This window comes from Miscanthus floridulus, chromosome 17 (assembly GCF_019320115.1).
Source record: "Miscanthus floridulus cultivar M001 chromosome 17, ASM1932011v1, whole genome shotgun sequence".
Classification (NCBI taxonomy): Eukaryota; Viridiplantae; Streptophyta; class Magnoliopsida; order Poales; family Poaceae; genus Miscanthus; species Miscanthus floridulus.
Window position 1 is genome coordinate 77,483,896 of NC_089596.1, and position 22,685 is coordinate 77,506,580.

Below are 22,685 nucleotides of genomic sequence, written 5' to 3' on the forward strand. Positions count from 1 at the left end.
ATCTACAATGCCAACGTGGATGTGCCAAGGCATGAGTACTCCTACCTAGACCAGAAGATGTAGCAGCGGATATATAGAAATCGATAGGGGTTAGCTCAGTTGCATATGATTGATAGAGCATCCAACTTTGAGGCTAATTGCTTCTGTTTCTGGCAATGAATCAGGCCCAACACTAATTATGTTTACTGAGCTTGGCACACATAAATCTGTTATAATATTTGACTCGAAAGCTATGCTGGTCATCTCATGGAAGGTAAATTGAAGGTTCTATTACGTGTTCTTGCATCTATAGAGAAAATACAAACAATAGTAGGGAAAGGGATAAATGTTAAGCATATTCCTCTGGCGAAGTATCTGAACTAATGACCTTCCCTGAAGAAAACCAGCTGCTAGTTCAAGACCTCGCCTTTCAAACTGAAGAATGATTTATTCCTAAAAAGCCAATGAAGATCAGACATCATTGAAAATTGGAACTCAGAGTCACATCTGCTGAATATTTTAATCAAAGACTTCAAGGTTGATTCTAACATGTTCATTCAGCCAATAGTGGTTAGATACTGCTCCAGGCCACCATATGTCAGGATTTGTCTGTTTGCTTAGGCCGGCACCACTTCCAACTTCTTCAGCGACAACCAGTGATTCCACAAGCTGAAAAAGTCGCCGAGCAGGCCGCAAAGCACACTGAGGTGACTAGGCTCAGGATGGAGGTACATGCATGCATATATGAGGTATATATTCTTTATTCCTTGCTTTTCCTATCACCTGTGAACAATTTATCATAGGGAAAACATGCCATCTAAGTAGTTGATGAATGAGATATGGTATGATGAAGGGAACCTTGCTTCTTTTTGTAAAGTACTTGGGAAATTTTCTTACAAAAATTCAAAATCAATAGCTTATCTCCTCGATGATATTGAATTTCCTACCAAGGCTATATGTTATCATAAAAAAACCTTCCACATAGGCTGCTTACTTTGTGTTGAGTTTTGTCAAGTCTTGTTGACCCTTGTTAAGAGATTTATCATGCTCCCAAGATCAAGACATGTACACGCCTCATATATATGCTCCTTCTACTGGAAGTACGCAAAAACATGCTTTTCATCCACCTCAAAATGTTCTGCTCCTACACTGGGAGAAGACAAAAATATGTTTGCTAGGCTTTATCAGAATAAATGCTCCAAATTCTTGATAATATTTGTCTCAAAAATTTGTTGTAAAAAGAGAGATGGGTTATGCAAAAATATAAAAAGATGGACACAAAAGAGGTCCAAAGTAAAAAAAAGGATTAAAAGAGAAAAACAAAAGAGACGAGAATAAAGATAACCCATGTTCTCATAAAAATATTCCACAAGAGAGAAATATATTTCAGAGAGCATAGTAGAATTAGGTTAGCCACTAAATATTCCACACACATGCACATCTTGATCTATGAGTATAACACTTCTCTTGGATCTGAGGTTTGACTTTACGATATACACAAGGTAAGTATGCTACATATTTTATCCCTACCCGAACTCCACATAAGCTTTTTAGAAGTAGGGTGAATCGAGGCAAAACAATGTCTTGGTGAGGAACTATACACATTGAGCGATCTAAGAGAATCATTTGAGGACCAAAGCTATGTTAAAAATCTTTCAAAAATCCAAGTTTTCTGAGTAGGAGAAGTGAGGATGACTAGATTCTAATATGTTCCATTCTTCAACCACCAAGATGGTGTGATAGACACTTCAAAGTTCACATGTATAGGTGAGGCTTGGAATAAGGTAATATTGCTACCAATGAATTCTTCAGCTCCTTGCCAGTGATTTGATAGCTGATTATAATTATAGACTCAGGGGACCTGTAACACCCTGGGTGTTAGTCACAAGTTAAGTAGTGGATTTTGACTTAAGTAAACTATGTCAAGCAATGATCATGATCTCTAGTTCATAATTTTGAAGTGATGATGAAGGTATTGAGGCCAAACCTATGAAAATGAGCCCCAACTTGAACTTGGACAACACACCTTTATTTACATGTGGACCCTAGTTAAGATTAGGCATGAGTAATGTTAAACATGCTTATTCCATATACATTACATCAACATGCATCCATCTTGACCTGTGGAAAAGTTTTATGAAGTTTGGAGCCAAAAAGTCATATGAAATGATAAGTTAGATTTTTGCTTAAATTGCTCCATTTAGCAAATGGAAATATGGGCTATCGACCAAACCATGCAACCTTGCTCAAACAACTCTAATTCAACTCATGAACAAAAGTCATGAAGGGTTCATGTTGAGCAAATGTCAAGAAAATGCTTCTAAGTGTGGGAATAGCTAAAATTATCCTTTTCATGATATGGTTTTGACCTATGTTGACCAACTATCTGGAGTGCTTGCATGGAGTTGGACCTTAAATAAAAGCTAAAGTTTGAATGGAGTAAAACAAACTTTATTTTTGGACCAAGCCCTGATTCAACTCCTAAGTGGCTCAAACAGTGGCCTCAAGTTTAAATGAGTGCTCCTTTTGAGCTCTTAGAAATATTCTGTCCCCGATTGACAACAACGAGTTGACATGTTAGTGATTTTTTATCTTCTAAATTTGTGTGATAGCTCATTTGGATTCCTTACTATGAGTTGGAGTACACTATATGGAGGAAACAACTAAACTAGTCTCATCACTTTTGGAGCTCATTTGGATGTTCAAATTGAATTTCAAAAATAGAACCTCGCACTGTTCGGTCCCTGTTTGGACTGAATGTCTGAACCCTGAATTTTAGTTTTGGGTACTCATCTTTGGAGCTTTGTATCTTGCAAACCAAGATGAACTAGTCCATAACCCTTTAACCAAAGTTGCAGAGCAAGATGTGTACAACAAACTTTGTTTAAGAGTAATGAGCTAGTTTGGTCCCTAGATTAGTAAAATTGAGGCCTAAAAACTAAACCCAGTGCTGTTTTGGATCTCGAAATTTTGGCCAAGTTTGGGTTAACTAAAAACTGAATTTTCTGTTTCATGAGCCCTACTTTGCAGCTCTCTATCTTCCAATATAATCCGAGTTAGACCACAAACCTTTAAGCAAAGTTGTAGTCCTCATATAGCTCTACAACACTGTGCAATTGGTTTAGTTTTTCATCGCTTGGTTTAGGAGATAGAGAGGCGAGAAAATGAGGGTTTCAGTTGGTTTTTCAGGCATTTTTGAACAACCTGGAGCACTTGGACGTGGCTAACCTATACAGATGTTTGCCGCCACATGGCCATCATGCTCAAGTCATGCCCCCACTCGCCTCAGGCATGCACACATGCAGAGGAGTCGAAGCGGACGCCGCTGTCGCTCCCTTCCTCTGCATTCTCTCTTTCTCTCTCACCATTCTCCTCCTTCAGCCTAGAATGGTGACAGCAAGGAGCAGTTGCCGCTACTGCAAAAATCCACCGTAGGCACCACGCTATCCTCTAGTTCCTAGGACCAGCAGCCGCTCCAACCTCGCCTGGACGCCCCTCCTTTTTTCTACTCCCCAAGCCCTACCCTAAGCTCTAACCGGTAGCCCCCACCTTCGTCGTAGTTTGTCGCCGTCAGTGTTGCCTGCTACCATGGCCAGGCTACTGCTGGTTGCAGTTGGTTGCACTAGGGCTAGGCGCGGCCCAGGGCTGGCCATGGCTGGATCCCAGCGCCCTAAGTCTAACCCCGACGGTCTCCCCTGCCTACTCTGTTTTAGGAAGAAGGTGAGGGACCTAGTGCAACAATTGGAACAAGTCTAAGGGCCTAACTGCAAAGTTTGTGACTCAGTTGAATAGTGTCTAGAAGGACCTATTCACTAGAATCTGTTTTTGTGAAAGTTCAGGGTCCTCGGTGCAAATATGTTTTTCTTTTGTGGCTAAAACTTTAGAAAATCATAATAAATCATAGAAAAATCATAAAATAGAAAATGAGGACTTTTTGGAATCCTTGAGAGTGGATCTATGCAGTAGAGTCATAATATGATATGTGTTAGTAGAAAGTTTCTGCTGTTTTCATTTATTCTTGTAAAGTGCTTTTAAAAATCCTTTTAAGTTATCGGATGCATATCTTGAGTTATAGAAGTGCAAAAATGGTAGTTCTAGTTGTGTTAATAATGTGATGACATGCTCTAGCTAATAAAAATATTAAACATGCTAGTTGTGTACTATTTTTATAATGTTTTGATTTAATCTTGTCAAATAGCCAATTTTTGCTTATTTTGCTTGGTATTCTCATATCTAAAGTTGTGGTGCTCCAATTGTGTGAAAATTTTATGGTAGGCTACTGATGCTATATGTGTGCTATGGTAAAAAGTTCATATTCATTGGATGTAGTATGATTGAGTTATTGATTTAACTAGTTTAATGCTTGATAAATGGTTTTAAATGGCTTATAAATAATTTATATGTGCAAAAATGTGAAATGTGGTTCCTTTGCCCTCGCATGGTGATAATGTGGCCTGAGAAACCCTAATATGGCTATATGTTTATAGAAAATAATAATCTTTAGATTTATCTTGTTCTCACATGTTTATTAATAATTAAGATTTGTCTTTTTCATAGCAATTAAATTATAAAACCTGAGCATGTAAGATTTATATAGTAACCATGTTTTGTCATCATGTATCTCACATAAAAATTTGAGATCAAAATGAGATGTTTGCAACATCACCTATAATTAATATATAGGTTTTTATATATATAAAAGCTAATGAAAGTTTGTTAGTAGATGCTTGTGTTTATGCCATGTAATACTTTTAATTATTGGTGCTAGGTAATGTGATTGCTTGGTTATAGTTAGGAGTTGCATGGAGCTGCATATATAGCAACAAAATGTTAGTTGTTAGCAACATAAATGACAAATGCATATAGTTGTATCTCTGCTGTTATGGCTGCATGTACAGTTTCTGTGGTGGTGATATTTTTGTGATGCAAATGATGTTTTCTGTAGATATATTGAATACAGAAGTTGTAGATAATTTCCTTATATTGCTTTTACTAAAATTTCATGATTTTAAGCCTATTAGTTTAGGAGTTATAGATTTTACAAGTTTGATGTTAACTTTTGCATGTGCTCTGAATAGATCTGAATGATTACTTTGGTTGACTTATTTAAACATGGAATCATGTATTGGTGATAATAGGAGAGTTGTAGTGCTTTTCCTAACCTTTCCAAAATGTTAGAGAACACCCTTTTTGGTGGTCTAGAACTCTAGTTATAGCTGTTCAAAGTGGAATGATAGATTTCTATCCAAATCTGGACAGAGATGCCTTCTTGGTGTTGTTTGACCTTGTTAGTTGTAGAATCATCTTAAAATGATAATTATAAAGTTATAGATAACTTAATAATCTTTCAATAAAGTTAAGAATCATGTTTGTTGAATGTCTAGAACTCCAGTTATGCATTTCTTAAGGTAATATCAGTTTTGTGTCCTTAGTTGTATAAGCTCTGCTTCTTGATGTAGTTTGACCTTGTTATTTATTGAATCAGCTTTTGGTGTTAATAACAAAGTTTTAGATAATTTCATTATCTTTACAGAAAGTCTTTAATCACACTTTTTGCATGCCGAGAACTCTAGGTATGCTTAAAACAATTGACTTTGGTGCTGCTGTTCAGAATATGTGTTTGTACCTAAAATTGTTTGCTTCACCTTGCTTTGCTTTGTGTGTTGCTAAGTGTGGCTCATGCCTTTGATGGTGTTAAATTAATATACCTAAAACCTTGTGAAACTTGTGTCATGCTTGGTGCTACCTTCCTTGCTATCCTAGCATGATAGGTTATGGGATGTTTAATTAAGTAACGTGGAGTGCTTATATATGTTCGGTGTAACCTTGTGCTCATCTTGAATACTTTTATGTGAGGCATCTCATATTGCCATTCTTTGCATTCATGAACTTTCATTGTTGCATCTCATCTAGGTACGCTAGGTGCACCACGTGAAGGACGTGATGATGGAGTCAAACTAGAAGACGGTGTTGGTGGACCTATCACGAAGATGGAAGGACTAAGCAAGTGCTAGGACCGGAGATGTCACCAAGACGGTGTGAGCTAACTGAACTGACTTGTGTTAGATCCCAGGAAAGCCCCGAAGCATTCTAAGCCTCCTATGTTTTTACAAATATTACTTGAGTTATTTATGTTTGATGCATTAGGTTATAAGAGTTGATTGGAACCACTTGATGCATAGAACTACCTTGTCTAGAAATATACCTTGAACCCTATGTAGGTCTATGATTGAATGTATGCTTAGCATTGCTTAGACCGGTAGAAGTCGGGTGATTTCCTGTCACCTGCGAGATATAGGTGGATATCAAAGCACGGTTGGCTATATTTGCTATCATGGAAATAACCATGTGTTGATAAATAAAAGGAGACCAGGCGGGATTGTGATAGAGAAGCAACAAGGTATAGAGGTCTTGGTGCCTATTTATCCCTGTCTATGTTGGTTAAGGATCGATTCACTGTACATCCTTATATCATATTGAACGCATGCCTAGCACTTAGTTGGCTAGATAAGTCATTCCGACCGCGAAGCCGAGTAGCTCAACTTAGGCTGAGACCCAGTAAGTAAAAGTGCACACACTAGAGGAAGTAAGGATGTGCGGGGAGCTAGTGGCGTGAGTCTAAGGGTAGGCCAGGCTTGAACTTCCTTGTAGACTGGTAGTATCCCTGAGGGTGCGATGCTGCTCGGACCCATGACTGTACTTGAGTTATACCAAAGGTGACCTAAGACTACCTTGATGTAGGTATGTCTGGGTTTGTGTTAGGAATAACTCCCCAGCTGGTTGGAATCGATTCAAGTCGCCATCTCTCCCGGATAGTGAGAACTTGACTGAGCAGTGACAACATAGCATTAATTGATGGAATTTGATGGTTATGATGAATATGGAAATGTTACACCGGCTATGGTTACTATTGCATGTTACTAAATGATATTCCACATGTTTGGCACATGTTAGTTGCTAATATAGAGATGAATAGCTATAATTAACTTGGTTACCGAATTATAAAATGTATAGCTCAACTAGTGGCTTTTACGCAAAATTTTGTCAAGCTAGCTCCACCTATAAAGCCTTGCATACTCCTTGGTGTACTTTATTTCTGGTTTATGATGGGTAAATCTAGCTGAGTACATTCGAGTACTCATGGTTTATCCCACCATATTGCAGGTGAAATTTTTGGCCTGAGGAAGACGGTGGCTAACCGCTAGTGGGCTTGGTGACTCTATATTTATTTCTCATCTATATGCTTTTATTAGAGGAGGTCACTTATGCTAGCAATGTATTTGGAACTTATATTAATGTAATCGTTTGAAAGCTATGTTGTTTTCCTTTAACCGGTTTTAAAACCCAAACTTGTACTATTATTTGTGAACCCATTTGTAATATTATTTCTGCTGCAACTCTGTGTATGTGATGTGTATTTGCTTAATCACGCGATCTTGGTTATGATGTTGATTTATCAAGGTCCTTCATGACACTCGATGGACTATCGGGTTTATATTAGTGAAAGTATGCGCATGTCAATGTGTTTAATGGTGATAGCCGTACTTGATCTTGTATAAATTGGGTGGTTCTATCATAGGGCTAGCCCTTAATCGGCTAAAGCAGATGAACAACCAAGAGATTGAACCCAAGTAAGTCATCAAAGCCAAGTATTGCAATCAGATGTCACTAACTCGAAAAAGAAGACCATCGGATCAAAATAGTTCGAACCATGAAAATTCATACTCCGAACTTGGAGGGCCTATGTTGACACCAAAATTTGGCAAGTTTACCCTGACATGAAGGAGTTGACTGATGGTGTCAAAGGTAGGAAGATCTCCTAATTAAAAGATATTTATGAACCAGGGCCAGAAAATATTCTTTAATACAATTGGAGATGTATTTGGGAAAGCTCGACGTCCAGGAGCTCTTCACCGGCCAAGAAACATTGTTTAATATATCTGGGAGAAGCAGATGTCTAGAAGCTTATCATGTGAAGGCAAAGGAAAGATAGGAAAGCCAAAAGATTGTTTAAGTTGAATCATCTCCGTTGCCGAGTAAGAAAAGATATGATAATCTAGAGCTGAAGCAAGGCAAATTCTCCCTCGGTGGTTGGATGTTGGCACCTAGTATGGAAATCAAAGGGGAGATAGCAGCTCCACCTTGCATGGGGTGGAGCAGCTAAAAGCCCAAAAGCAAGAGATCGAGGAAGCCAAAATCTAGCTTGTGCGGGAATGCGTGGAGCTCAATCGGGAGATCGAGCGCCGAGGAGCTAAAAGCCCAAAAGCGAGAGATCGAGGAAGCCAAAATCTAGCTTGTGCAGGAATGTGTGGAGCTTGATCAGGAGATCGAGTGCTGTGGAGATGGTGGGCGTGCACATGCCATGGCCCGTGATGTGAACCGAAGGATCATCACCAATGATGAAGCCCTTCCTCGCTTTGCTCAGGCAAGCCAGAACATCACTGCCGTGATGGCCTTGCTCCATGGCCTTCCAAAGGCTATGACGCCCGAGGATCATTAGGCCCACTGCAAGATTCGCACACTACTTGAGTGTGCGGCAGCGCTGTAGGCTGAGAGCTCGCTGTCTTGACAACGCGAGCTCGATGCCAGCCAGTGCACAACCTTGGCATGCCCCACCAGGGACACATTAGTCCACCAGACACCACTGGGTGGTAGGCAGCGTGCCATGGTCCTGGTGCATCAGTGTCTTGGCTATAACCACAATGCACGCAGCACCCTCGATGCCCATAGACGCACCTATAGTGACCCAAGAGAAGGAGCCCGCCGTAGCTATCATCCTTGTTGTGGCAAACACTATGAGAACGGCGAGGACCAGAGCCTGAGCCTAGGCCTACCAAGCCCTCAGGCCTTCGGCTAGCACATCCTCAATGCTGCTTTCCCACCAAGGTACTAACCACCTACTAATATCCTAAAGTACTCTAGGGAGACAAACCCTAGGCTTTGGCTCTAAGACTATTGGCTTGCCTGCCAAGCCGATGGTGCAGATAATGACGACTTCATTATGTGCAACCTTCCACTATTCTTAGCTGATTCAGCATAAGTGTGGTTGGAACACCTATCGTCCAACGTGATCCAGAGTTGGGCGGATCTAAGGAGATCTTTGTGGGCAACTTCCAGGGCACATACAAGCACCCTAAGAACCCATGGGACCTTAAGAACTATCGACAGAAGGCTGGTGAGACCCTCCGTGGGTACATCCGGTGCTTCTCCTAGCAGTGCAATGAGCTCCCTAACATCATCGACGCTGATGTTATAGGAGCCTTCCTATCTGGGACTACCTATGAGTCTTTGGTTCATAAGCTAGGATGCAAGGGTCCGTGAACCACCAAGGAACTCCTGTACATCGCCACCAGCCATGCCTCAAGAGAGGAGGTGGTTGGAGCGATCTTCGATCGGCTCGAGGGCAAGGCAAGGTGAGACAAGGGCATTAGCGAAGGCACCTCCAATCATTCTGCCAAAAGGAAGAACAAGAAGCAACAACGTGAGGACTCGCTCATGGCCGCTGCTGACCGCAAGGGTGGTCGAAAGCCCATGGAGAGCACTTCAAACCACTTCAAGAAACTACTCGAGGGGCCATGCCCAAACCATGCCTTCCCAGTTAAGCATATGCTTAAGGACGGCAGCCTCATGTGGCAGTTCTTGTCTAGAGGCTCCAACAAAGGGGAGCACAGAAAGGACCCTACCCCCACTATGGACGACACTGAGGAAAAGGACGATGGCTTTCTAACGCTGGATGGCTGCCTTATGATCTTTAGAGGATCAATAGCCTATGACTCCAAATGTCGTTAGAAGGTCGCATGCCGTGAGGTCTACATGGCCAAACCGGCGACACCTCCCTTCCTCTGGTGGTCAGAGTTTGCCATAACCTTCAATCAGACCAACCATTCGGATAGCATTCTGCACCTGGGGAGATGTCCACTTGTGGTCGACCCGATCATCGGCCTAAAGCGACTCACCAAAGTACTGATGGATGGAGGCAGCGGCCTCAACATCATGTACACCAAGACGCTCAACGAGATGGGTGCCGACCAGACATGCCTTCACCCAACCTGAGTGCCTTTCCATAGCATCATGCCTAGGAAGCAGGCCATGCCACTCAGGCAGATCGACCTACCCATTACCTTTGGGGATTAGTTCAATTACAGGACTGAAACCCTCACCTTCGAGGTGGTTGGGTTCCTCAGAACCTTCCATGCCATCCTAGGATGTCCATGCTACATGAAGTTCATGGCCGTCCCCAACTATACATACCTCAAGCTAAAGATGCCAGGCCCCCATGGGGTCATCACCATCGGCACATCTTTCCAGCACACCTATGAGTACGAGGTCGAGTGTTGCGGTCATGCCACAGCAATCGTCGCCTCCGGGGAGCTCACCACCCTCAAGGAGGAGGTCACCGAAGAAGCGCTTGACGCCAAGAAGTCGATCGAGTCATTTGAGTTAGTAGAGGGCTCTAAAGAAGTCCTCATAGAATCTGAGAGCACCAAGGCAAAACAGTACGCATTGGTGCCATGCTTTCCTCTAAATAGGAAAGTGCGCTCGTCGACTTCCTCCATGACAACAAAGACATCTTTATGTGGAAACCCTCGGCTATGCCAAGCATTCCAAGGGAGGTCACCGAGCATACCTTGAAGATCCACCCATGCTCCAAGCTAGTGAAGCAACACCTACATCACTTCAATGAGGAGAAACATAGGGCCATTGGTGAAGAGATAGCAAAACTATTGGCTACCAGATTCATCAAGGAAGTATACCACCCATAGTGGTTAGCTAATCCCATTCTTGTATGAAAGAAGAGTGGGAAATAGAGGATGTGTGTAGACTATATGGGTCTCAACAAGACATGCCCAAAGGATCCATTTCCTTTATCACACATAGACCAAATAGTCGACTCTACCTCGGGGTGCAAAACCCTATGCTTCCTTGATGCGTACTCTGGGTACCATCAAATCACGATGAAAGAGTATGACCAGCTCATGACATCTTTCATCACCCCCTTCGGATTGTTCTGCTATATTTTAATGCCATTTGGTCTGAAGAACGCTGATGCTACGTACCAGCGCTATATGCTCAAATACTTTGGGGACCTCATTAGGCGGACCGTTGAGGCCTATGTTGATGACATCGTAGTTAAGTCCAAATGGGCAGACCACCTCGTTGTCGATCTTGAGCAGACCTTTGCAAAACTTTGAGCAAATGGCATCAAACTCAATCCCGAGAAGTGTGTTTTCAGGGTCCCAAAGGGCATGCTGCTTGGCTTCATCATCTCCGAGCGTGGCATCGAAGCCAACCTAGAGAAAATCTTAGCCATCACAAGGATGGGTCTGATTCAGAACATAAAGGGGGTTCAACGAGTCACAGGGTGCCTCGCCACACTCAGCCAATTCATCTCATGCCTCGGTGAATGAGGTCTCCCCCTTTATCACCTCCTAAAGAAAGTCGACTGCTTTGAGTAGACATCCGAGGCCTAGGAGGCACTTGACATGGTCAAACTGCTTCTAACAAAGGCCCCGATCTTGGTTCCTCCAACCAATGGAGAATCCCTTCTGCTATACATAACGGCCACCACACAAGTGGTCAGCGCCGCCCTAGTAGTGAAGCGGGAAGAAGAGGGGCACACCCTCAAGGTGCAGCGCCCTATGTACTTCATTAGCGAGGTACTATCCGACTCTAAGACCCGCTACTCCCAAATCTAGAAGCTCCTATACGCCGTCCTCATCACCAAAGGAAGCTACGCCACTACTTTGAGTCACACCCGATGCAGTCATGACATCGTTCCCCCTCGGTGAGGTCGTCTAAAGCTAGGATGCCACGGGAAGAACCGCAAAGTGGGCGCTTGAGCTGATGGATCAAGGCATTACGTATGCCTCCTGAACAGTGATCAAATCCTAGGTGTTGGCTGACTTCATCATGGAATGGACCAAGGTCCAAACACCACCGGCGGTCGTCGATCAAGAGTACTGGATGATGTACTTTGATGGATCACTGATGAAGAAGGGCACCGGTGTGGGGCTAGTCTTCGTATCGCAACTCAGGGTACGCATGAGGTACATGGTTCATCTCCATTTCCCCTCATCCAATAATGTGGCTAAGTATGAAGCACTCATCAACGGCCTACGCATCACCATCGAGTTGGGCATCCGATGCCTCAACATCCAGGGTGACTCCTAGCTGGTCGTCAACTAAGTCATGAAGGAGTCAAGCTGTCACAACACCAAGATGGCTATGTACTACCAAGTCTGATGGTTGGAGGACAAATTTGACGGCCTTGAACTCAATCACATCCTGAGGTGTCGCAACAAGGCGGCCAACGCGCTTACAAAGGTGGCATCTGGCCAAGAGCCAGTGCCACTAGGAGTCTTCGCCAATGACTAACACAAGCCCTCGGTGTGCTACGAAGGGTCATAGTAGGTCAACAAAGGTCCATCCGATCTAGCCTCAAGGGCTAACCAATTGATGGCTCCATCTGGCCCTGAGGTCATGGAGCTTGAAGAGGATCTAGTGATAGAGCCTGACCCTCTGGTCAACTAGAGAACACTCTACCTCGACTATCTCCTCTATGACATGCTATCGACAAACAAGACGGAAGCTCAATGACTCGCGCATTGCGCCAAGTCCTTCGTCCTTGTAGAGGGTGAACTCTACAAGCAAAGCCACACCAGGATCCTATAGCTCTGCATCCCCATCAAATAGGGGAAGAATTTGCTGAGCGATATCCACAGTGGGGTCTATGGTCACCACGCCACGCCTAGAACCTTGGTTGGAAACACATTCCAATAGGGCTTCTACTGGCCCACTACAGTAGCCGATGCCGAACAGATCATGCACACCTACAAAGGGTGTTAGTACTATGCTTAGCAAACTCACCTCCTAGCCCAGGCACTCTAGATGATCCCCATCACATGGCTCTTCGTGGTCTAGGGGCTCGATCTAGTTGGGCCTCTCAAGAAGGCGCCTGGGTGTCACACCCACTTGCTTATCACTATAGACAAGTTTACAAAGTGGATAGAAGCTTGGCCGATCTCCGCGATCAAGTCCGAACAAGCTGTACTATTCTTCCTCGACATCATCCATCACTTTGGAGTACCAAACTCCATCATTATGGATAATGACACATAATTCACTGGTAAGAAGTTCCTTCGATTATGCGATAAAAATCACATCCTGTTTGATTCAGCCACCGTCGCGCACCCCCAAACGAACGGGCAGGTCGAGCACGTGAATGGCATGTTCCTATAGGGCCTCAAGCCTAGGATCTTCAACTGGTTGAACAAGTTCGGCGCATGGTGGGTCACTGAGCTCCCCATGGTACTCTAGAGCCTAAGGACAACTCCCAGCCGAGCCACCAGCTACATGCCTTTCTTCATGGTCTATGGTTCTAAGGCCATCCTCCCAACCGACCTTGACTATGGAGCATCAAGGATCAGCGCATATGACGAACAGGGAGCCGAGGCATCCCATGAAGATGCCATGGACTAGCTAAATGAAGCTCGTGACGTCGCCCTCCTCCGCTCGACCAAGTCCCAGTAGGCACTATGATAGTACCACAGCCAATGGGTATGGGACCGAGCCTTCAACATCGGGGACCTAGTTCTCTACCTTATGCAGAGCAACAAGGACCGCCACAAGCTCTCCCCACCCTAGGAGGGGCCGTACATCATCATGGAAGTACTTCGGCTAGGTGCCTACAAGTTGAAAACCATTGACGACGAGGTCTTCACCAACGCCTAGAACATTGAGCAGCTATGTCGTTTTTACCCCAAAATAAATGCATACTTTCTCTTATCAGTTTTGTCATCAAAATCCCTAATCTTTCGTGACATCTGACCCCTACAAGTGTGAGGGGTCGGACCTCACTCGGGGGCTGGTATGAGTGCATTTATCTTACAAACATTCTTTGTGTTTTCCCTCTTTTCTCATGGTAAGTCCTAAGGGCTAGGATTTCGGGAACAAACTCTGAGTATAACTGATAGGACCATGGGAAGCCCATGCCCCTGCGGCTATAGTCTCCTTGCTCACCAGCGTGATCAAAATTGACTTGCCCGCACTCCAAGCTTTTGTGACCTTAACTACTGGAAGGGTCAGAAGGCACTGAACCTCTTTCACAAAAAGAGGGAGAAGAGCTAAAAAGTTATTTGCCATAACAAAATTTGAGAACTTGTTCCTTATTCATTTTTTCACAAATTCATCGTTACAAAGTGATTTCATCATGAAAAGGGACTGATGTATTCATCAATACAAAAACTATTCCCACGGGGGCTCCCCCCACAACTTAAACGATTACATTTTCTAACCAGTTCTACTATAAATACTACTATGGTCACCGTGCCACGCTCTCCATTGGCAACATCCTACCGCTCCGAGGGATCCTTGAGGGCACCATCGTCTGCAACATCGAGCACCATGTCGGTGACCGTGGTGTCTTCGCTAGGGCATCTAGGGACTATGCCATCATGATTGTCGATGGAATATCATTGGCAGTCCACCGAGGGGCACCCCGCGATGGTAGATTGATCGGTAGAGGAGCGTATAATCAAGAACAAGAAGGCAACAGAGACACATGAGTTATATAGGTTTAGGCCATCAGTACGACGTAATACCTTACTCCTGTGGTCTGTTGATTTGCATTAGCTATCGTATGATTTGCCATCAATTCGTAGGGGGTCCCTGCCCACCTTATATGGTCCGGGGGGCAAGGTTACAAGTCAGTTAGATCTGAGAGATAACCGGAAAGTAATAACACATTACAAGAAACATGGGATCGTATATATCCTATCAGATCTCGTAACATCTTTAGGATATCCTCTCCGTGCCTTGTGGGGGTCGTCGAACAGAATCGTGCCCCACAAGGCTCCTTCTTGCGGGCTGGACCGCCCCTAGAGGCATAACCCATGTGACCTGCCATGGGTATCCGGGGTCGTACCCCCCATAGCTAGTCCTCGAGCACCTTGTACCCACTGCGCAACGCCGTCTTGAGACTTTCCGAGTAGGTGCGATCCAAGACCGAGCTGTCCAAATCGTGGTCTGACCACCATAAGGAGCAGCCGATCAGTCATGAGCAACTGCCGAGCAGTGTACAACATCATCATGTAGTGTGTTCCAAACATGGCTTGTCATAAGGGTGTAAGGAGATCAAGTCCAAAATTAAAAATTCCTGCATGGTAAAGTGAAGTGTGCCCACTTAGAATCCAAAAACAATGGTAAAGATACCTGGTTTATCCTTTGGATGCTCAGATGCTTTCAGAAAAACAAACATATTCACCGCAAGGTGAAGTGTGCCCACTTAGTCCCCAAGCCTGACAATAGGTGACGTAGTCACATGGTGCCAGGCTCAGAAATTAGTGAACCATCCGAGCAGGTAGCCAGTCCCCGAGTTTCTGGCGTAGATATTGGACAAATCAAATTATGGCGAGAAATTCAGAGTAATGGCCATTCAGTATCAGTTACTAAGCCTCATTAGAATGCGGAGAATTCAGAGAAAGTGGCGGCGATAAATCAGTGGCGTGGGCTACTGTGACGCGATAGCCCAAGTTGTGGCCCATCAAACCATTTTGGAGGAATCGATGTAGCACTGATCACGAGAACAGTTTCCCAAAAACCCTCAGAGTTAAGGTAGAGTGGGGGAACTGCTTTATAACAGTGCCGCCACTCATATCGCTTCCTACCTCCATCAAACCACCCTGCTTCCTGCCTTCGCAATCCCTATGCTTCACCTTCCGCATCAATCGTGAGCATTCCCCTTCAACCCTAGGACCAAACCATAGGAGATGGCATCGAAAAAAGGAGCCGTAAAGCCAAAGAAAGTCGCCATCGGAAGTAGCCACGACGAGGAGTGGGTGTTGTTGAGGACGTCGGCGGCTGATCTCGATAAGATGGTGGCGGCGGGCGTTATCCCCGACCGTCTTACTGCTGGATGGCGGCCAGCTAGCGGTGAGCCCTTCCTGACACCACATACTGACGAGGCTATAGTATTTGAGGATTATTTCTGGCGAGGGTTAAGGTTTCCTGTCCACCCCTTTCTGAGGGATCTTATGGAGTTTTGGGCGATTAGCCTCTATAATCTGCACCCCAACACCATTCTGCATGTTTCTATCTTCATCCATTTCTGCGAGGTATTTCTCGGTGTTCTGCCGCACTTCAACCTCTTCAGGCACTTGTTCTGTCTGAAGAAGAAGGGGGGCAGCGGTTCAAAGGTGGTCGGCGGCGTGTACCTGCAGCTTAGGGATGGGATGGCCAGCAAGTATATCAACGTTCCACTGAATACCTCCCTAAAAGGTTGGAACTCTAGATGGTTCTATATCAAATAGAGTCACCCGTTGATTCGATGCGACGTCCACTACATCCCAGTTAACCATAGTAACTGGTCAGAGAGACCCAACAATGCTGAAATGGAGCAGGTAATGGAGCTTCTGGAATTGAGTAAAGGCTTGGAGCTTAGGGGTGAACTGGTTGTAGCTAGTTTCATAGTTCGGCGCATCCAACCCTGCAAAGAGAGGGCCCACCCGGTGTTCGACTTTAAAGGTGACAATGACGGTACCCATGAAAGCATGGACCACCTGTCAAAGAAAGAAGTGATGGACCGTGCCATGGATCTGTTTTCATCGAATGTCTCATTCAGCTAGCCTAAAGGGACGAAGGCTTTCAACTGCACCAACCTACCTCCTCAAGTAACCATTTCGCTTCGCATCTATCAGGCAATAATTGCCGAGCATAGTACTGACTCACTTATGAAAAGATTCATTCACAGGATAGGTCAATATACTTTTCAAACGTGCCGAGAGCCGATTGGCCAAAAGGAGTAGATCCTCGGTGGCCACTGCAGCATGAAGAAGGTGAGCCGAGCTCCTCGTCGGATAGTCCATCCCCAGTGTCAGAGAAGGTCCGCGGGAAGAGACCGGCAGTAGATGAGCTGGCCCAAAAAAGGAGAAAAACTGCCAGCTCTCATGCACACAAACCAGGAGGCATCTCTCTTGGAGAGGACCGAGCAGTTTGGCCGCCACGAACTACTGTGCTGGAGTGGTCGAACGATGACGAAGACAAGTCAGCACCTCCACCGAGCACGACAGAGGCGCCGGCAGATAGTGTTGCTCCCAAGCATTGAGCAGGGGAAAGTTATGGTCGGGCAATGGCGGACGCCCCGGCGATGCAAAGTACCGAAGCCCCCGAACAACGCATGGAAGGTGGGGCTGCCGAGCACCAAGAAGAGCGGCAGCCCGCTGCGGAGGCATAGGAGTCCTCCCACAAGGTCGACCAAGCAGCCGCACCTAGGGGGTCAGGCAGGCACCGCCGATTCAAGAAAATCAATTGGAAGACCAAACCGTGAGTATATTTGCCTTGGAGTAATTATATTGTTCTTTGATTTCACCTTGTTACTGAGAAGCCGATATGACGCAGTGCAACACCAAGGCCCGTGACCTTAGAAGAAAAGATGACGACTGCCCTCGTCCAGGAGTCCCCGAGTGTTCGGCGGGCAGAGGACGAGCCAGCCGTCGCTCCCAACAGACCTGGCGATGGTGAATCGTTGGCGCACACGATGGGCGAGTCGGCGACCGCAACCGCGACTACGACCGAAAAGGTTGTTATCATGGAAACAGAAACTGTGGCTGCTGTTGATGCGCTGGAGGTTACAGACGCCACCCCATCAACTGCTGAGGAGCAAACGTCATCCCCCACAGGGGCGCCAGGAGTGGTCGGAGCGGCGGTCCGACCATGGAGCCCCTCGAAGGTGCCTCAAGCGACGATGGATGAGGACGAGGTCGTGGAGATCGAGCACACCGCGCCTGAGCTCCAGTCCGTCCGGGTTCTCCAGAAATGCGGGGAAGAGGTGGTGGTCGTCGAAGAAGAAAACACCACCAAAGAGATAAAGAGGTTGAAATCCGCCGTCGTCGGAGTTATGACTCAAATCGAGGTGAGTGCCACGCCAATAACACCGATAAATGTTGTCGAAAGATCAAGGTTTATCTTTTGCACTGTTAACCCGCAGGGGATAGCTCGGACAGCTGAACAACGGCTTCAATTGATAAAGAGGATGGAGCCCCTCACCGAGGAAAATAAGATACTCCGGGAGGCTTTAAGTCTTTCGGAAAAAAGTATTCAAAGGGCCCATCGGGAGCGGGACCTTGTGGAGTTGAATTCGTGGGACCTTGAACATCAAAATGGGGTTCTGTCCAAGCGACTAACGGCGTCGTCCGAGCAACTGAAAAGGACATCTGAGGAGCTGGCAATTGCATCCGAGGAAATTAAGAAGATGTCCAAGCAGTTGAGCAAGAAGAACGTAGAACTCGATAGTAAAACTAAACAGCTCGACCGGAAGTGCCGGCAGTTGGAGGATGCATCCAAGCTGAAATCGGGTATTCTTTTTCACATAATGTGCTTTGCAGTAAGTCGCTATATTGTTTTTTTGTCTTATCTTTTTGTGCTGGCAGAGCAAGATGCAGAACTCAACCAGCTTCGCCAGACCGTCGAACAAATCCGACAAGAGAAAACGAAGGAGTCGAATCGAGCCAACAAACTAACCGAAGAATTGAAAGGTAGGCTGCCCCTGATCGGAAGTGACGCCGTAATTCTTTTCTTTTTTTTTGTTTTTGCCGTGATGAACCATTGTAATTCTTGCAGATTATCGACATAAAACCAAGGCACAATTCGATGTGCTGGTGCAAGAGGCCAAAGTCCAGAAGGACAACTTCAACACTATAACTGCCGCAATAAAACCTGTGCTGGACTGCGTCAATGTTGAACCGGCGCCCCATCCTGATGGTAGGCAGCAGGGGCCAGACACCATCATGTAGAGATGCAAGGCGGCGTGGGAAAACTTCAAAAACTTCAACCGTGACGCCGTTTTGACCGCCGCTACTCATGCCCTTACGGTTGTTCGGTCCCATTATCTGTCCGTCGACATCTAGTCGATAGGTGGTGGGTTTGCCGATGGGCTGAGCGACGCATAGACCCAGCAGCTAGAGGATGACATGGAGGATGTGGCGAAAGTGCTTGTCGGTGATATAGACTTGTTTGGCGAAACTGAAGCTGTTGGTGAAGCTTAAAGAGCTGCTCGGATGTTACCTCCTGTATTACATGATTTATCTAGCTAAGAAGAATCTGTGTATTATGGACCTGATGCTTTTTTTCCAATATAAGCTGTGTTTGATCTTTTAGTTTTCACTGAACTAAATGCCTTAGTTAGGTCATGATCCGTAACGCATAACGCGGAGCCCATGCGTATGTTGGAGAAATAGGCGTTGTCATAAGACCGTGTCCTACCGGCCAACTTGCCGGGCACCGAGCTCATGGTGCGTTTGGTGGGGTGTTAGAGCCTTGTTGCCCTCCAGAATTGCTATTGCGAAAAAACGTTCTGCCCAGCAGCCAACGTGAATAACGTGGCTAGGGAAATGGCTCAAGCGGCGTTCGAGCGATTAATTCATAACTGAAATCTAGGCCTTGACTAGCCCATAGTCCATAACGTTGAGCGCGGAGGCGCTGACACGTGTAGGATGAACAGGCATGGCTAAGGAACCGCAGCCAACCAACCGTAACACAGAGGGCGGAGCCCCTAGGCACGTGTTGGATGTAGTCGGGGACTGGGTCGTTTCCATAGATAACAGAAGGAAAAAAGGTGTGCTGTTTGATGATTGGCGGGCTATGTTGCGAAAATTGAAAGTGCAACACCATCGTTGTTTTTGTAGGAAAACCTACGCGTCCCGGAGGAAGCATGGTAGGTGATTTCCAGAAAAAATCATGTTCGGCGATTGGGAGTTAATGTGCTCGGCGATTTGGAGGAATCGTGCTCGGCGATTTGGAGGAATCGTGCTCGGCAATTTGGAGGAATCGTTCTCAGCGATTTGGAGGAATCGTGCTCGGTGATTTGGAGGAATCGTGCTCGGCGATTTGGAGGAATCGTTCTCGGTGATTTGGAGGAATCGTTCTTGGTGATTTGGAGGAATCGTGCTCGGCGATTTAGAGGAATCATTCTTGGTGATTTGGAGCAATCATGCTCGGCGATTTGGAGGAATCGTGCTCGGCGATTTGGAGGAATCGTTCTCGGTGATTTGGAGGAATCATGCTCGGCGATTTGGAGGAATCGTGCTCGGCGATTTGGAGGAATCGTTCTCGGCGATTTGGAGGAATCGTGCTCGGTGATTTGGAGGAATCGTTCTTGGCGATTTGGAGGAATCGTTCTCGGCAATTTGGAGGAATCGTGCTCGGCGATTTGGAGGAATCGTGCTCGGCGATTTGGAGGAATCGTTCTCGGCGATTTGGAGGAATCGTGCTCGGCGATTTGGAGGAATCGTGCTCGGCGATTTGGAGGAATCGTTCTCGGCGATTTGGAGGCCATCGCGGTGTGGCTTACATTTCACTAACGGTAGTTGAAGCTTATGATGAAGGAAAAAATGTAGACAAATTATGGAGACCAGAACTTTATTAATATTAAAGTAAAGAATACATATCTATGTTATTTCATGGGAAGAAACGTATAAGGTGCTCTATGTGCCAGGAGTTGGGAACATCGAGTCCATCTAGGTCGCATAAACGATAAGACCCTAGTTGAGTGACACCTTTTATGATGTAAGGGCCCTCCCATGGTGAAGACAGCTTGTGAAGCCCTTTGGTTTTTTGTTTCCGACGTAAGACGAGGTCGCCGATCGTGAACGAACGACCTTTGACGTTACGGTTGTAATACCTCTGCAGACCTTCGAGGTACTTGGTTGTGCGAACGCAAGTAATCAGACATTCTTCCTCGGCCCGATCAATGTCTTCTGTCCGAACAGCTGCGGCTTGGTCTTCGTCATAGTTTTCTACTCTGGGTGCTCGGAATGCAATATCCACTGGAAGTATGGCCTCTGAGCCGTAGACCATAAAATATGGAGATACGCCAGTACTGCGACTAGCTTGAGTGCATAGTCCCCAGACCACAGCTGGTAGTTCTTTGAGCCATCTGCCCGGGTGCTTCTCTTCTTTCTGATAGAGCCTTTTCTTGAGGGCGTCGAGGATCATACCGTTAGCTCGCTTGACCTGACCGTTAGCTCTAGGGTGAGCGACGGAAATGTATTTAACAGAAATGCACCTGTCCTCGCAGAAGTCCCAAAAATGATGGCCGGTAAAAGTTGTCCCGAGGTTGGTGATGATGCTGTTCGGGAGACTGAATCTGTGTACGATGTCCTCAAAGAGCTCGACTGCTTTTTTAGCAGTAGCTGCGATGAGTGGTTTGTATTCGATCCACTTGGAGAACTTATCGATGGCGACGTACACATACCAGAAACCTCCTGGCGCAGGTTTGAAAGGCCTGATCATATCCAGTCCCCAGCATGCGAATGGCCAGGAAGCTGGAATGGTTTGTAATTCTTGTGCTGGCACATGTATTTGCTTGGCGAAAAATTGACATCCCTCACATCGCCGGACAAGATCTTCTACATCGGTAATGGCCGTGGGCCAGTAGAAACCTACTCGAAAAGCTTTGTCGACCAGTGTTCTCGAAGCCGCATGATTACCATAGGAGCCAGAGTGAATTTCAGATAATAGCTTCACACCGTCGTCTTGGATGATGCATTTCTACAGTATCCCCTCCTTGGCACTTTTCCTCATCAGGCTACCGTCTACCAACATGTAGTGCTTACTTCGGCGAATTAGTCGCTCGGTTTCGATTTTGTCAGCGGGTACTTCGCCATTGGAGAGGTACTTGATGAACTATTCCCTCTAATCAGCGAGCTGCGAAGGTATCGTGAGCACCAACTGCTCGGCAGGGGGTACTTCTACAACTTCCTTGTCTTCCTTAATGGATGGTGTCAAGAGGTCCTGAACGAAGATCCCCGCCGGAGCCGTGGTATGAGAAGATCCTATCTTCGATAGTTGGTCAGCTATTTGGTTTTGATCTCGTACCACGTGGTGGTACTCAATGCCGTAGAATTTTCCTTCTAGCTTCCTGATTTCGGCGCAGTAAGCATCCATCTTCTCACGGAGTTTATCCTTTGTCGGTGTGATGAACAGAATGCCCGCACCGGCTCCATTAACATTAAGGGTGCCATCGAAGTACATCACCCAGTGGTCGGGGCAAGTGGCAGTGATGGGTTCTTGGATTTTGGTCCACTTAGCGATGAAATCGGCGAGCGCTTGTGACTTTATGGTTGGCCTGCTTCTGAAGTCAATGGAGTAGGTGCCGAGCTCAATAGCCCACTTGATGATATGACCGTTGGCCTCTTTATTTTGGAGAATGTCTCCCAGAGGGAACTCGGTGACCACGGCGATCTTGTAGTATTCGAAGTAATGTCGGAGCTTGCGTGAGGTGATTAAGATTGCATATAACAGCTTTTGCACCTGAGGATAGCGAGTTTTGGGCTCATTAAGTACCTCGCTGATGAAATAGACCGGACGCTGTACCTTGTAGGCGTGTCCAGTTTCCTCGCGTTCGACGACAATAGCCATACTGACAACTCGAGAAGTGGCGGTGATGTAAACCAGCAGAGTTTCATCTGGTCATGGCGCTGTCATGATTGGAGGTTTTGTTAAAAACAATTTGAGCTGCTCGAAAGCTATGTCTGCCTCCTCCGACCAAGAAAAAAGCTCGAAGGCCTTGAGAAGCTTGAAGAAAGGCAGCCCTTTTTCATCGAGGCGCGAGATAAATCGGCTTAATGCAGCCATGCAGCCTGTGAGCTTCTATATATCCTTGACGCACGTCGGCCATTTCATGTTGGTGATGGCAGAGATTTTGTCGGGGT